The sequence below is a fragment of the Alligator sinensis genome, unplaced genomic scaffold (genome assembly GCF_000455745.1).
Source record: "Alligator sinensis unplaced genomic scaffold, ASM45574v1 scaffold91_2, whole genome shotgun sequence".
NCBI classification, from domain to species: domain Eukaryota; kingdom Metazoa; phylum Chordata; order Crocodylia; family Alligatoridae; genus Alligator; species Alligator sinensis.
Window position 1 is genome coordinate 129,638 of NW_005842529.1, and position 15,213 is coordinate 144,850.

At 41.4% G+C, this 15,213-nt stretch overlaps 1 protein-coding gene across 8 annotated transcripts in view; it reads left to right on the forward strand.

The window, feature by feature from the left end:
- The window catches only part of ETV6 (ETS variant 6), a 166,146-nt gene that overhangs the window by 10,514 nt on the left and 140,419 nt on the right, over positions 1 to 15,213 (forward strand). The window contains exon 2 of one of the 8 annotated variants that reach the window (XM_025213446.1): positions 3,457 to 3,591. The exons of the other annotated variants lie outside the window; for them this stretch is intronic. The gene's annotated coding sequence lies outside the window, so the exon portion shown is untranslated. The remainder of the gene's footprint in view (positions 1 to 3,456; positions 3,592 to 15,213) is intronic. 8 annotated transcript variants of the gene reach the window in all.

Consider the following 15,213-nt stretch of genomic DNA (forward strand, 5'->3'; position numbering starts at 1 on the left):
GCTGGGCAGCATGGAAAGCAGCTCCCTGCAGGTAAGTCTCTAGAGGGGAAGGGGTGCACAAGAGGGAGGAGGCTGCCTGCTGTGGGTTCGGGGCTCTCTGTCCTGCTGCCTTTGCCATAGGAGCCCTGTGTCGGCCATATGCCTCCAACTGCTGGGCAGGTAGGGAGCACAACTCGCTGCCCCCAGTGCACGACTCCTGGGTCAAGGGCAGCAGGGCGGAGAGCCCCAAGCCCACAGCAGGCAGCCTGCCTCTTCCCCATGCACAAATCCCCATTTCCCGCATGGAGGGTATGTGCAGTGGTGGGGAGCTGCCCCCCCTCCCCACCCCTCCACACATCCTGGACAAGCCACCTGAGGCTCTGCCCTGCTCCCTGCCCCGGGTCTCATTCACTGCTTGGGCTGAGCAATGCCCCCTGCCCCTGCCCCACTCTCTCCCTTACCATGGGGGCCCTGATCTGCCTCTTCCCCTCCACAGACTTACCTGCGGGGCGCTGCTCTCCACACTGCCCAGATGCATTCCTGGCCACATGCATGTGTGGGGCTGCACGCATACACATGGCATTCAGGGGCCCCTGCCAGAAGGCGCATAATATTTATCAATTAACGTTATTGGCTACACAGGCCAAAAAAACCCGACGGCCAATAATGTTAATTTTCCCTTTATTGGTGCTGATCCAATATGGCACTGATATATCGGTGAACCTCTATAAATTAGTATAGCTCCTATTAACTCTGACATACTAACACAGTATTTTAATATAGAAATCCAGTATAGTATACAATAAGATCTTTTACATCACCAGGTTCTTTTCCCAAGTATCTGGTAGAATTTTATCTGACACAGGTCAAAGTTTTACTAGCCAGCATGGTGAAACCACCATCACTTTCTATAGCAAATGGCATACAAAGAAATGATGCAACTAGCATCGCATCTTAGTACCACTGATCATGTAGCCTGAATGAAACTTTTACCATTGGGTTGACAAGAGATGGCCATCGGTGTCAATCTGGAGCAGCACTTGTAGATATGGAAAGCAAGATACCTTCACCCCTCGGCCCCTGCACTCCATAGAATTCTACAGCAGACATAATTTTCAACTACATGTTAACAATTGTCCAAAACACCTGTCAGTAGAAGATTCTTACTTTTTAAAATTCTATGGAATGCCATGGAAATCTAGGAACTGGAGCATTAGGAAAATACTCCTGATTATTGAGAGGCCCAGGATAAAATTGCAGGGCCCAGCAACACTGATGCCATGATTAAGTCACTGGTCAGATTTTCCGGTTAGTGGATGAGTTTATCCAGTAAACCATATTTCCCTTTTCCTTTTTTAATATTATGGTTGAATTGATGAACACTATGAGCAAGCATGTTTGTGAAGTTCAGCTAATGTATGTGTAGGGCTTTGAGAAGGTGTAGAAGGTGAATAGTACTGCAGAAATGTTATGGGGGGGGAAAACTCTTCTATTCTTTCGGAATCTATTGGAGATCTATATGAGGATTCCTCCCCATGAAGGAAGTAATCCTTTTTATTCTAGCTGATTAAGGTAGGGAAATATAACAGCATGTTCTCTGCAGCCTCTTACATGGTGTGGTTTTAAATTTGCATTTGCTTGAATATTGAGTCTGCTATATAGTTGCCAGTGCTTCAAAATCTAGGCAAAGCAGTCAGGGCTGAAGGGCCTGTGAAGGGGTTAGTTTGGGAAATGTGATGTTCTTGGATGGGATGGTGGTCACAGCTATGATGGAGCCTAATGGAAGCACCATACCAAAACAGCAGGTCCCTCCTCTCCATGCAAACAACTATCAGCTCAAGCTGTTCCAATTATTATGCTCATTTTACTGCCTTTGAGTTGAGGGAGAATAACCATACTCTTGAACTACACAGAGGCAACACTTGAACTAAAGGGGGTGATTGGATTAGCAGAATGATTGGATTAGCAGGTGGTGTAATTTGAGCAGTCCTGTCTCAAATGGGACTGCTTTACTAATTTCAGTGCCAGCAGCTTTCTCCTACCTTTCCCTAGCCCCCAGCAGCCAAACTAAAGCATCACTTACTTTGAGCTATAGACTTCTGTATGTGGATGGGTTCTTGGTGAGAGGCAGAACCTGGGTTATCTCAAGCAAATGAGGTATTGAAGGACTTGACAGGGGACATAGCAGAAGTGATGGTGCAGGTGAAAAGGTGAAATAGCTAGCGAATAAGTATCTTACTGGAGGGAAATTGATTCTTCAGTTCCTGCCAACAGTTCCAGGTTGTCACCCAAGGCATGAGTTGCCAGGAATGGATATATCCAAACTCAGATAGAAGCTCAAAAGAGAATGGAGATGTGGCAGATACATACATTTTTGATTCTGCATGGGGTTGTGCCACCACTGAGTGGATTCCTTGGGAATTGCACTTAAAAATGGTCAGTGGTGTCCAGTATGAGATGCACACTGCATTGGTAGCCTCACTCTCAAATGTGTGGTTGCTTCTGCCATTTTTACTCAAAAGGTCTGGAAGTTTATTGGGTCTTGCAGTACCCTGAGAAAGGAACATGGTACTAGCATATGTGAATGTTAACTCTATTATTCCAGAGCTGCTATCGAGAGGCAAGCTGAGTCTGTGCATGGGGGAGAAAGAGGGGAATTTATGCAAAGGATTCCAGAAGCAGCTAGGAAGGAACTGGCTGTCTACAAATTAATTGAGGGGACAGCAAGGAATAGGAGACACTCTGTTTACCAGGGCGCCCATTGGGGTTACTAGGAATAACAGCCATAAACTGACGGAGAGCAGATTTAGATTAGACATTAGGAAAAAAGTATTTATTGTGAGGGTTGCCAAAATCTGGAATGGGCTTCCAAGGGAGGTGGTGCTCTCCCTTGTCTTGGAGGTCCTTAAGAGGAGACTGGATGAGCACCTAGCTGGGGTCATCTGACCCCAGCGCTCTTTCCTGCCCAGGCAGGGGGTCAGATTCGATGATCTACTAAGGTCCCTTCTGACCCTAAAAACCTATGAAATCTATAAACTGTCCTTTTGGAGGCTCCAGGGGTTGAGATGAAGGCTAACACAAAGGGCAAGCTGTCCTTTCAGTCCTCTGTGGCATGACTACTGATTCGTAGTGAGTAGGTTACAGAATTGGTTTTACAACTTGAAGACAGATTTCAGGTAAGGATTTGGGTAGTCTTGATTGACTTTCTGGGTAAAGCAGAGAGAAAATTCCACGCTTGTGAATGCTTTTATAGGGTCTGTGCTTGGTTAGTCTTATGAAAATAATTACTTACCACTAAACTTTCCACCTTGGTCTCCTGCAGGAACCTGCTTGCATTCGGACTTGTTGTTTATTTGTAACTAGGAAAATATCTGGGTGGGAATGGAAATGTTTTTGAATCACTAGGGGATTTTAAAAAGTCTAGTTCTTTAGGAAATGGACTAACAGGAGGCCGGTTTTGTTATTTTAATTCTTCAGATTCAAGAAAGAGAGTGAAAAACCTTCATGGAATACATGGAAGGGGAATTACAGATCAGCCTTTGAAAAAAGCAGAAGTTGTCTGGTTTTGAGGAAGAGGCATTGTTTACTTCCAGGAGCTGTACATGGGTTGAAGTATGTCTTTCCAAAGGCCTCTGAGTTCCCACTGTTACAAATTTGAAATGTGTTCTTGAAATCCCCAACATTAACCCCCTTTCATGCACATGATAAATGGGAAGGCTAAAGGTGGAAAGGAAAATGACCTTTCTTAGCAATGGAGGAGAGTGTATTTGCTGTGGTTTTCTTTAGCTATTCCCCACTTCCTCTACTGCCCCCTTCCACTCCAAGGCCCTTGTGTGTGCACTGAACTGAGGCACAGCTGCCATCCCTGGTAATTCTAGCCCCGTGACCATCCGCAAGCTCTCTTGCAGCTTATCTCAGCTGGAGCACACAGGGGTGTCCTAACTGGTGCTGTCAGAGCTGGGCATTGAAGTAGAGGCTTTCACACCTGGCCACATTATACTTGAGGTAACTGGACTGTCTTCTTCAGAATCGGCAGTTCATATTTGCATAGACCTTCAGCCAGGCTGGACTTATTTAAATCGCCAGTTGTTTTAGTCTTGTGTTAAATCATCGTGTGGGAAACACTGATCTAAAAGATCAATTTTAATAATTTCTTACGTTTTTTGTTGTTGGTTTTTTTCCACCTTAAAGAGAGATTTGTTTGCATTGGCTAGTAGAATTTACTGATTTTTTTCGACCCGAACTATTGGCATCGCACTAAATTGAATACGTGTTCTGGCTAATTGTACTTAAATCTATGTAAGCAATTAAATAGCATGACATAGTATTTAGATTTCTTAAATTTTACATTTCCTGTCACATAATTCTGAATAGTGCATTTATTACTTGCTAGTCAATTAATCTTTTGCTTGTGATTATGTGTTAATGTTTAGCCAATATATTTGGCTATAAATTGAAACAATTAAAATGTATGAAAGTAATCTTAAATATAAAACATGATCTGATAAATTTTTACATGCAAAATGAAGTAACAAGCATATTTAAGTTAGTTTTATTTAATAAAAACAGACATTTATTATAAAAGTGCTATCTATAATAAGTTAAATGGACTGATTGTTTCTGGCTGCTGTGATTTTTAGAACAGGTAGATCTCCTTATTTCTTACCTGCTTTTATTTAGAGATTGGAAAAGAAACTTTCCTGTCTTTTCAGCTTTCAGTTGGCTTCTCAGTTTTGAATTAGCATTGAACTAAACTAATTGAATAAACTAAAATGAAGAAATCTATTCTTTGTATATCTGCAGAAGAGGCTATGATTATCACTGGCAGTTTTTAACTTCAAGTTCTGTTTTTAGTTGCTTAGCTAGTGACTTCCTTCAGTTCATCTGTCTGACTTTCTTTAAAACTTCAACAGCAAACATGTGTAGAGCTTTTATTTTATTTTCTAATTTAAATTTAAATCATTTTAATGTATTTATAGTAAGTTTAGGCCTTAATATAAGCTACTATAACTTCAATTTTAAATTGTGTAAGTTTATTTTCTTAATGTTTAAAGAAAATATCATGTTGTATATGTGTATATTATCCATTTTATCCATCCTGATTTTAGGCAGAGCTAAAATGGTAAAAAAAAATAAAAAAATTATCATTTCCTTTACACTAAATTCCCATTTTGAACTATAGCCATAAGGTGCTTATGCCTTGGTCCCACAGGGATGCAGCCAGTAAGACAATGTGAGCATTACAGATGTTGGAGAAGTTCAACACACTTCGGTATTTTATATGTGCAATATATACGAGTCATCTTACCCATGGGTGAGCCACCTTGTTCCAGATGAATTTGTATAGTACTAATTGACTAGAAAGCAACAGACATTACAGGTGCCTATCTAAGGCAAAGGAAATGGTGATCTTGTCATCAAAAGAGGACTCTTGCCATGGTTTTGGAACAGTATCCCCTGTTACGATGAGCAAAAACTAATTGCAAGATGCATAATAAACTTGTGAGGACCTAGAAGGTTGTAGTAACCCAGTTTAGAAGGGTAGACTTGTTTCCAGTAGGGGGCTAGGATTATTTTTTCCAGACTCTGCCCCAGGCAGTAGCTAGATCTACCAGAGCTGAATAGACACATGGTAAATTAGCTGTCTGCCCAACAGGGGTGTTGAAGTGCTCCCTGAGATAGCACCAGCCCAGCTTTCTCTCTACAGCTATTTCTGATGGTTCAGAAGAAAGTATTAGTAACAGAGTTTTAAAGCATTCATTCATTGGTCAAGGAATGTGCATATTTGTCAATATATATCTAGTTTTGTTGTTTTAATTCTTCAGATTCAAGGAAGTGTTTGAAAAACCTTTTGAAATACGTGGATTTTTTTATTAGAACCAGTTGCAGCAAAATTAGCAGCATACTCACTTGGCTTCTAGGGATTTCTTCCCTGCTATTCACTTATCTCCTCCCAGTATTTGCTTTTGCAGAGGAAGGCTCATTTAGCTGCCTCACTCTGGAAAGCTGCAGTGCTTTGAGATGCTGAAGTGTCTGTTACTTCTCTTTCAGTCTCTTTAATTGTGTATTATCCCTGTGAAATAGGGAAGTATAAATTCCCCTGGGGTCTCCCAAGTCCTCCAACAGCTTTGATTTTGTAGTTTAAATACTGATACTTTTAGGTGAAAAATATATTCAGGGGAAAAGTAGTTTCCTTAGAATACTAGCCCAGAGGTTCCCAGCTGAAGGCCAGGGCTCTTCATTGGCTTGCAGATCACCTGATAATCACCAAATGCCTGTTTGGCCATGTGACACTAGCTCCTTTTTTTTATTCTGCTTTCACCATCTTTCCAGTAATATATAGAAAGTTCATCATATCCATAATTTTTCATTTACCACGTAAGCCATTACTGTGGCTGATGGGGACTATATGTAATGAGTATAGGGGAGGAAGAGGTGAATCTTCGTGGCTATGCATAAGAACATCTGTGGGACAATCTTTCTCTTTAGATGTGGTCCCTATTATGGGGGAAAAGGTGGCAAACTTCTACTTCTACTTTGGATTCCACAACCGTGGCAGTTCCTGCCCTGACTTACACAGACATGTGGAAGTCAATGGGTTCTACAGAGTAGGGTGGTTTTCAATGCTTGTCTCCTTAAAGCTGTCCATTAGGGTATAATTTTTATTTCTATCTTAAAAAAAAAGATTGAGGGGGGCCTTAGGAAGGAATGGTTCTAGTGATTTGGAAAGGGGGCAAGGAGTGAAGCTTTGTGTCTTTTGTCTGGTTTTGTTCTGTTTTGTGTCTTGTAAAATCTGAAAAGCAGGCCAGGGCCAGAGATCACCAGAGAACAAAGTCTATTTTTGTGAGAAATAGCAGCTTGGAAAGCTACCGGTATTATTCAGGTATCTTGTTCTTGTCCATCCCTTTTTCCTCAATAAGGGAGACCTGACAGTCTAAGACTGAGAAGAAAGAGATTTTTCAGAAGCCTTTTGGCCTTCTGAATGACCTTTATCGCAATGATTCAGAAAGTGCTTTGGGGTTTTCCCGTTCTTGACTCTACTTCTGGACTGTGACCTAGTTGATTGTAGTAAAGAGCTTTGATCTCTTCTGTTCCTAATAACTAGTCTCTCTCCAGGTTTTTTCCCAGATCTGGCTGACAAAGAGCATGAAAAATAATCAGATCCTTAAATAACTCAAGGGCCATATGCAGTCTCAGCCACACCTCTCCTGTCAGTTGATAAGAGACTTCAGAATACAGCTCTGTGACATGGTGAATTCACCCATACTTGATGGAACAGATATAGGGATAAATTTGCTGGCATGACCACTTAGCCTTAATCATGTCTCCCCCTTTGCCCCTCTGGCCCTCTCAACCCTTCCCCTTAATATAGAGTCACAAACCTGTATGTTAAATAACACAGACATTCAGTTTCAAAGGTGAATATGATTTTCTCACATCAGTGGGACAAAATGAAGTCTGCATGTTACTAATTAAACCTTAGAAAGCATAAGAGGATGTAGACTAGAGAATACATCATGTACCAGAATGGTGAGACTTAACAACCTTAGTCACGTTTTAAGTCTGGGTTGCAAATAGTAGTATCTGCCAGGATAGGCAATTGCTGACTCTGCAGCACTGAACATGAGGCTTTTATCTTGCAAGGTGTCAAGTACCTCTGCTCTCCATTGGCTTGGGTAAAATCTGAGGGCTTTTCTGGAGGTGCCCTACACCTTACAGCAGGCTTGTCCAACATATGGCCTGTGGGTCACCATGTGGCCCTCCAAGCCGTTTTCTGAGGCCCAAGGTGCTGCAACGGGAAACGAAAGTAAACCCTGTACTTTCGTTTCAAGGGGGTGACGTGATATCATTTCCTGTGAGGTCTTTGAGTATGGCTCGTCGGCTCACTGGATGATTAAACAGTTCATGATCCGGCCCCACATTCAAAAAGGTTGGACACCCCTGCCTTACAGGGTGTAATTCAAGTCGTCCAAACATTTATGCTGTTTGCTGAATAAGAAAACAAATATTTTGTGAAGGAAAAAGGGTGATCATATAATGTAAGTGGCTGATACCGTGTCTCTTTCTACCCACATTATGGTTGGTGTATGTATGCCCAGGCAGGTTAACAGTAGAGACTGCATGTTATTGGCATGTAAGGTCAATTCTACCTTAAATGAAATCCATTGTTCCATCTCTTGGTAGACGTGTCCATAAAAGTCAGCAGTGCTGGCAGTGACTCTGTACTTTTGCTCTTCAGTCCTGTCTGAGATGCTATAGACCAAAGATTCTCATCCAGGGTGCTGCGGTACTCTGGGGTGCCTTGAGATCCTTGCGTGGCATCCTGTAGCAGCCATGAAATGTTAGCACTGTGAGGTGTGCAAACAGGATTCACAAGATAAACCCAGAGATTTCAAAAAGCAATCCATAGTGTCAAAGTCATTCTGATTTGGTTTATGATCTTTGAGAGTTTTACAACAGAAGAATTGTTCTATTTTGTTTGTTTGTTTTATAGTAAAAAAGAAAAGTGTAAACTCAGAGCTGGAATTTTCTGAGGAGTGCCTCGATTCTAAAAAAAAATTGAGAATCACTGCCATAGACTGACTGGCTGATGAAAGGCTTGCCAAGACTTCAGTCCTCACAGTGATCCTCCAAGACTAGAGTTAAGCTCCTTTGGGGTGGGCAGCATGCTATACTGTTTTCTGTGGTGTAGCTCTTTGTTGTGTTCAATTCAGGACTGTCAAGCCCTTAGAAAAATGGAAGTATTTAGCCATCTGACCACAAAAAAAAAAAAAAAATCTCTTCTTGTTCATTTTGGGACATAGGCACTAGACTGTTGCAGGTGTGATCACTCTCTGCTAGTGATCTATGATGGGGCTGAGGTGCAATGCCAGAACATAAGGTAGGGGCAGCTGGGACAGAAAAATGAGTTAATTTGGAAGGGGAGAATGCTTCATTGGGAATGACATGGTGAATGACTGTCTTACCCTCTGCAGAAGCAACAGGTATGCAACTGGGAAGGAAAGATGAAGATACAAAGGAAAATCTTAGCTTGTCAGTCCTTTAATTCCAGAGGCCTTTCCATTCTCGTGTTCCGTATAATGCAAAGCTGTAGCCATGAGATTCAGTAAGGAGGTATAGGATGCTGAACTGCTTACCATGTCTGTCCCTGTTCACATGCCTCCCAAAGCTGTGTCCCAGACTGTGCTGGGTTCAATTTTTTTTCAGGAAAGTAGTTTGAATTATTTCCTAAAAATACAACACACAATTGTTGTTTTTTTTACTCAATAAACAGGGTGTAAGCTTTCATTAAAAAAAATTTACTCTAAACCTTTGGGAAGTATTATAACATTCTTTAGTTACACAATCTTTTTTTAAATTTTTTTTATTTCTTAAATACTGGAATTTTCTTCATTTCCAACCCACTCTGTCACTAACTTTTAACAAACATAAATCAATAACATTTAGTCCTAACTGCTTTAAGTCACATGGGCAGTCATTGTTAAACAAAGGGCCAGAAAAGTGTTAATGGTGACAAACATGTTCCGGTTCAAAAAATTGTATCATAAGAGTTGCATGTGTCCTATTACTTGTGACTGCAGGAAAGACATGCCCAGTTCATATAGCAAAATCCCCTCATTTTCTGCAAAGAACTACAGGTGATAGTTTGAAGAGCCACTTATGGCTCACAAGCTGAGGCCTGCGTATTGGTGGTCTAACATCCGGCTTGGGGCCTGAGATTCAGGCTTTTGGCAAATTGGCTTATTCTGTCCTGCCACAACATTGGGTGTTGTTATCCTAGGCACCAAAATCTTAAAGATGCTGGTGACTAACCTAGAGGGAGAGTCCAGGCCTGGCAGATGCAAAGTCCTCTTGTCTTATTTTCTTGAATTGAGAGTTAGCTAAATGCTGGGTTTTAAAAAGAAAAAAGGATTTTATTTGTTATCTGATTCTCCCCCCTTTTTCCAAATGAAGGAGAAATTTAGGAATGCCCAGACATGGCAACATTCTGTAGTCATGTGATGTTACACTGGTAAGGTTTTGGACCAGTAATGGGAAATACATTGATCTTAATTTTTAATAACCTTGCACATCAGCAGAAAGGATCACTTCAGCTGTGCTGCGTTCCCATTGTTGTCAAGTTTGTGTAGCAGCTTCACCTGGGGAAACCAGCGCTCCAATCTCCCTACAGATGAGGAGCAGGCTGTTCACGTGTCCAGACCATTAACTTCCCTCCATTTCTTGAAATTTTGTCCCACTGTTGTCCATCGCTTGCTTATTATGCAGGCCTGGGGATCATTAGGGAGCCCTGAAATCCAAGCATTTTTCCAGAGGGAAATCTTTTGCATTGAAGTCACTGTTTTTCTGTTATTTACTGAGTGTCTTGTTTTCTATTTGCCTGCTAGTGAAACTCTCTCCTACCATTTTCCTCCTTGTCATTTAGTTTGTGCTATGGCCAAAACCAGACTCCCTCTTCGCAAAACAGATGCAGAAAGTGGCTTACTGTGTTCCCAGGCTGTCCCCAAATTATTGTGACACGAATTAGGGCCTTTTTCTATTGCAGCAATATGTAATCTATCAGAGCTGTATTTCTAATGGTGAATGAGGTGTGTATGTCCTTTGTCACACTCTAATAGCATAATACCAAGGAGGATGCCATTTGAGAAGTAAATCAAGGCATTAATTATGACATTGTTTTGTGATGTGAGGATGTGTCCTGGGTGGTGTTGGCAGTATGACTGTCTCAAGCATTCACTTCCTGTGTGACCTTCCTGTGTACTGTCACTTCCCCTTCCTGGCCTCAGTTTACTACCATGTAAAAGAAGACTCCTACCACCTACTTAATAGAGTCGAGGAGCTAATTTCTTTTTACAACAGGTTTTGGAGTTCATTAGAGGCCCTATAAGTTGTTGTTACACTTGCAAATCAGCCCAAAGCTTAATTCTGGTGGCTGGAATTCAAATTAATGCAATGTTTGAAGGTTCCTTTCCATTATTTTTTTTCCTTAGTTTAGGTAAAAGTAGAAACTTAGTTTCTGCTCTCAAGGATAGCCCTGTTTGCCAGGAAACTATCCTTCCCTTCCTCTCTATCAACAATTGCCAATCTTTTCAAAATAACAAGCTTGAATTAAGGTGTATGGTTAAGCAAACATATAGCATCTACAGAGAATCTGTATACGTGAGTCTGTTAGGTTGAGGCTCTACCACTGTGACTTGAAAAAATTCCTAATGTACTTGAGATTGCTTTGCATTTCTACACCTAGATTGTGCCATTAAAGTTTTAATTGTTGAACGATATTGCCTTCATTTAAAAAAACTGAGACCTTTGTGCATTGTGAGCCATCAGAGGGAGACTGAGAACTCTGCAGGCTCCACCTTTGACTGCAAATTTATGCTGCTCTGTACTGCTATTGCTGACAGACAGTCTAGGCCTGTTTAACCATGCATCAAAGCGTGAAGCCTCCCTGGGTCAGGGGAGGAAGTTTGCCCCACATGCCTAATCTAGAGGTCATTTCAGAGTTTCAATTATCTATTAAAATTGTGTCCCTGAAACATGACTGGAAATGATACATTCAGTTCATAAATTTTAGCTCATGAGCCACATTCACCACAGCTTTCATGGGAACTTGATATATCCCCTCTATAGACTCTGGGGAGGAAGATGTCTGTGCCATCTTTTTCCTTTCTTTAGATAACTGGGCCTGTATGCAGATTTTTTTCTATTTCCTTCTACATCTTCTGCACCAGCTTTTCAATACCATCATAAACATATATACCAGCCCAAGCATTGAACCTGTTTGCTCCAGACAGAAAGGATGGTCTTGCCATAAAGGAGAACTTGGCTTAAATCCCAACTGCCATAGGCTTTCTGTATGATGTTAGGCAAATCATTTAATTCCTAATTGCCCACCTCTAGAATGGGGTTAACCATACTTGTTTGCTGTTGTGGCAAGGGCTTCCTTACATATACCTAGCGAACTGGGATCTTGGTCCTGGCTGGGACACTTTTATGTGCCACCATAATATAAATAATAAATAGCTGTCATTCACCAGCCCTTTAGCAGGATGATTGGTAATGGTGGGGGGGACACCCAGAGAGAGGTTTTGTTGTTGTGTTTCCGCCCCTCCCCCCATGGAGATACCCATATCCTATTTTGCCTGAGTGAGCACATGGCCATATTCTTCCATTGTCCATTCTCCTACAAGCTGGAATGACTTTTGCCATCTATTTTTGAGAAGGATTATCTTTCACATTGCAGGAATTCTACTGAAGATATTTTTAATATGGGAAACAGTTTTCAGTCAGCCAGGCAAGGAAGATTTTAAGCAATTTCTGGTAGTTTAAATTAGGCGGACAGTACAAGCCAACAGGCATGTGGTTTGTGGGTTACGATGTAATACTCCATATAAATTCTGCCTCAATCTCAAATTCTATACAATTTGAGAATAGCCAGGTATTTCTGCTAAAAGGCTGACACCTCAATTGTCATTTTTAAGATCTGGAGTTCTCATTGTGAGATGAATCAGTTCATATCTCTTCCTGCTTGAAGACTACAAAAGGTATCATTAAATCGATTCTTATGTGGAAGGGTATTTTCACAACTAGAAGAACTGTGGACTTAAGTTTCCAATAAAATTATACTTAAGATCTATCAAATATCTGGGTTAATGTTTAGTCACTGACTTAGTCTATACACATTAGGAGTATAAGATTTTAAATTCCCTTCCCTTCCTTACGTTACAATTAAAGTGAAAACTGAAAGTGACTTCTGCAGCTGAGGAAGGAGGAGAGCCCAGTCTCTAGTCTCAGCTGTTGAGCAAAGATGATCAGATAATGGTGTTCACTGGGACTGATCTGGTGTTCACAGTAGCCAATAGAAAGGCTCCATTGGCTTCAGGAAGCTTTATATTAAGTCTGTTTTGATAGTTTGGCAAGTGATACTTAAGTCATGAAAGGCAATTATTTGCCAGTGTTAGTTTTTGTAAACAAGGGCGGATCAGGAATTAAGAATTTTCTCTTATAGGAAGTATCAACATTTGGAAATTTATTTTCCAAAAGTGAAATTGCCAAAAAATTGAATTGAATAAAGAAAACCCTGAATGGTTTAGAATCTGAAACGTGAAAAGCAAGCATATTTTTAATTTAAAATGAGACAATTTGACATTTTGAAATGATATTTAAAATTTTTGACTGGGGAAAATAATGTTAAAAACTGAGATTTCCCCACAGAAAATGTTGACATTGAAACTACATTTTCCTATGGGAAAGCTTGTGTTTGAAGGTTTTTTTAGTAGGTTTACCCAGCATAATACCACCCACCAGCAATGAAGATAGGAAGAGGTAATATTTGATATATGAAGCAGTGATTACAGAGGAGAGAGAGCATAGAATCATAGAGTGGTAGGCTGGAAGGGACCTCTGGAGGTCATCCAGTTCAGCCCAGTGCCTGAGGCAGGATCAAACCATCCCATATGATCTGTAATCTAAACTCTACATAAGACTACCATCAACCCTGACACAACACAGACCTAACACCTTAACCTGCCACAGATAAAGCAGGGGAGCCATGGCAGATAATGTCCTGCTTCTATGAAATATTGTCAATATATGCTCAAGAGATCCCGGGTGAAAGGCCATGTCCTCCACTACAGAAGAAGGCAAACCCCCCCACAGTCTATACCAATCTGACTACGGGGTAAAATTCGATCCTGACCCTAGATATGGTAATTGGTAAGACCCTCAAGCCAGGAACCTCTGGCTTTGGTCCCAGCAGGAGCACTGGTACACTCCAGTCCAAGTCCCCCCAGCCTGAATACCTCTGAAAAAGGCTTAAAAATACTGACACGTGTAGCAGAAAGGGGGGGGGGGGCATGCTTTCCCTCTTCTTTATGTTAGCCCTTCAGATATTTGAAGACTGGTATCATGTCCCCTCATAAGCACCTTTTCCACAAGCTGAACATTCCTAGCTCATTCAGCCTCTCCTCATATGACTTGCCTTCCAAGCCCTTTATCATCTTTGTTGCCTACCTCTGGATCCTCTCTGATATCTCCATGTCCTCTTTAAAATGTGGAGCTCAGAACTGCACACACTATTCCAGATGAGGCCTAACCAGTGCTGAGTAGAGGCACTATCGTCACTCATGTCTTACACTTAATGCTTCTGTTAATGCATCTCAAAACAGCATTCACCATTTGTGCGGCTGCATCTGCAGACTTGCATTGAGTCTGTAGTCTACAAAGACTCCCAAGTGCTTTTCCGTAGTGCTGTTGCCTAGTCAGGTGTTTCACACACGTTTTGGGGGTTTTTTTTAATTATTCTTTCCAAGGTGTAGCACCATGCATTTTTTCCTGATTGACAATTCTTCTCAGTACTAGTAACAGTCCCTTTTGCTTTGAAATCTATTCATCTGTGAGTCTGTCATTTTGTGAGGGCAGGTGACAAACACCTCTGAATTTATAGGTTTTGGTTAACAAGCCTTCTATTGCATCCAGCCTTAAGTAATTCAGGTGCCTGTTTGAGACTTTATATACATGGTACCACTCATTGTCTTGGGTAGTATCTCCATCTAGCAATCAGACACCTCCCTACAAGGTGTAACTTGCTGACATATCTTGCCGTCAAACATCAGGATAGCAACCCTTTGCCTGACCCATCTGTTTCAATGTCATAGTGCAGGAGGAGGTTACTTGCTCCTCACTATCACAAACTCTTGATCTGGCCCAGGTAGTTGCAAGATGTTTTTTACCCTAAAGAATCTGTTCTTTTTTTTTTTTTTTTTTTTTTTGGGGGGGGGGGGGTGCAATTGTATGAGTTGTGAGTATTCTGCCTGTTATAAGACTGCCTTCCCTTGCTCTGTCTTAGTAGATCTCCTTTACCACGCAGACCCTATATCACCAAGCCTGTTGAAAACTAATTGGGGAACCTTCTCAAATATTGTAGATGTCTTATTCTTTCTTTCTTTCTGCAAAATGAATCGTACCAACCATTCTCAAGGCCTCTACCATATCAGCACCACCTCTGTGCCATGCGTGGGAGGGTACCTGTGAAGCACTCCTTGCTCCCACTCTGCATCTACCAAATCCCCCAATTGTGTCACAATAGCAACAGATTCACAGAAGTTTAGGAACCTTGTGAGATAACTGGGTCCAGCCCCCCTGCTCTGGGCAGGAAAGACGGGTCAAATAACGCCAGCAAGGTGTGCATCCAGTCTCTTTTTGAAGATAATGTAGCCCTAGGCACATGTCCAGAACCGC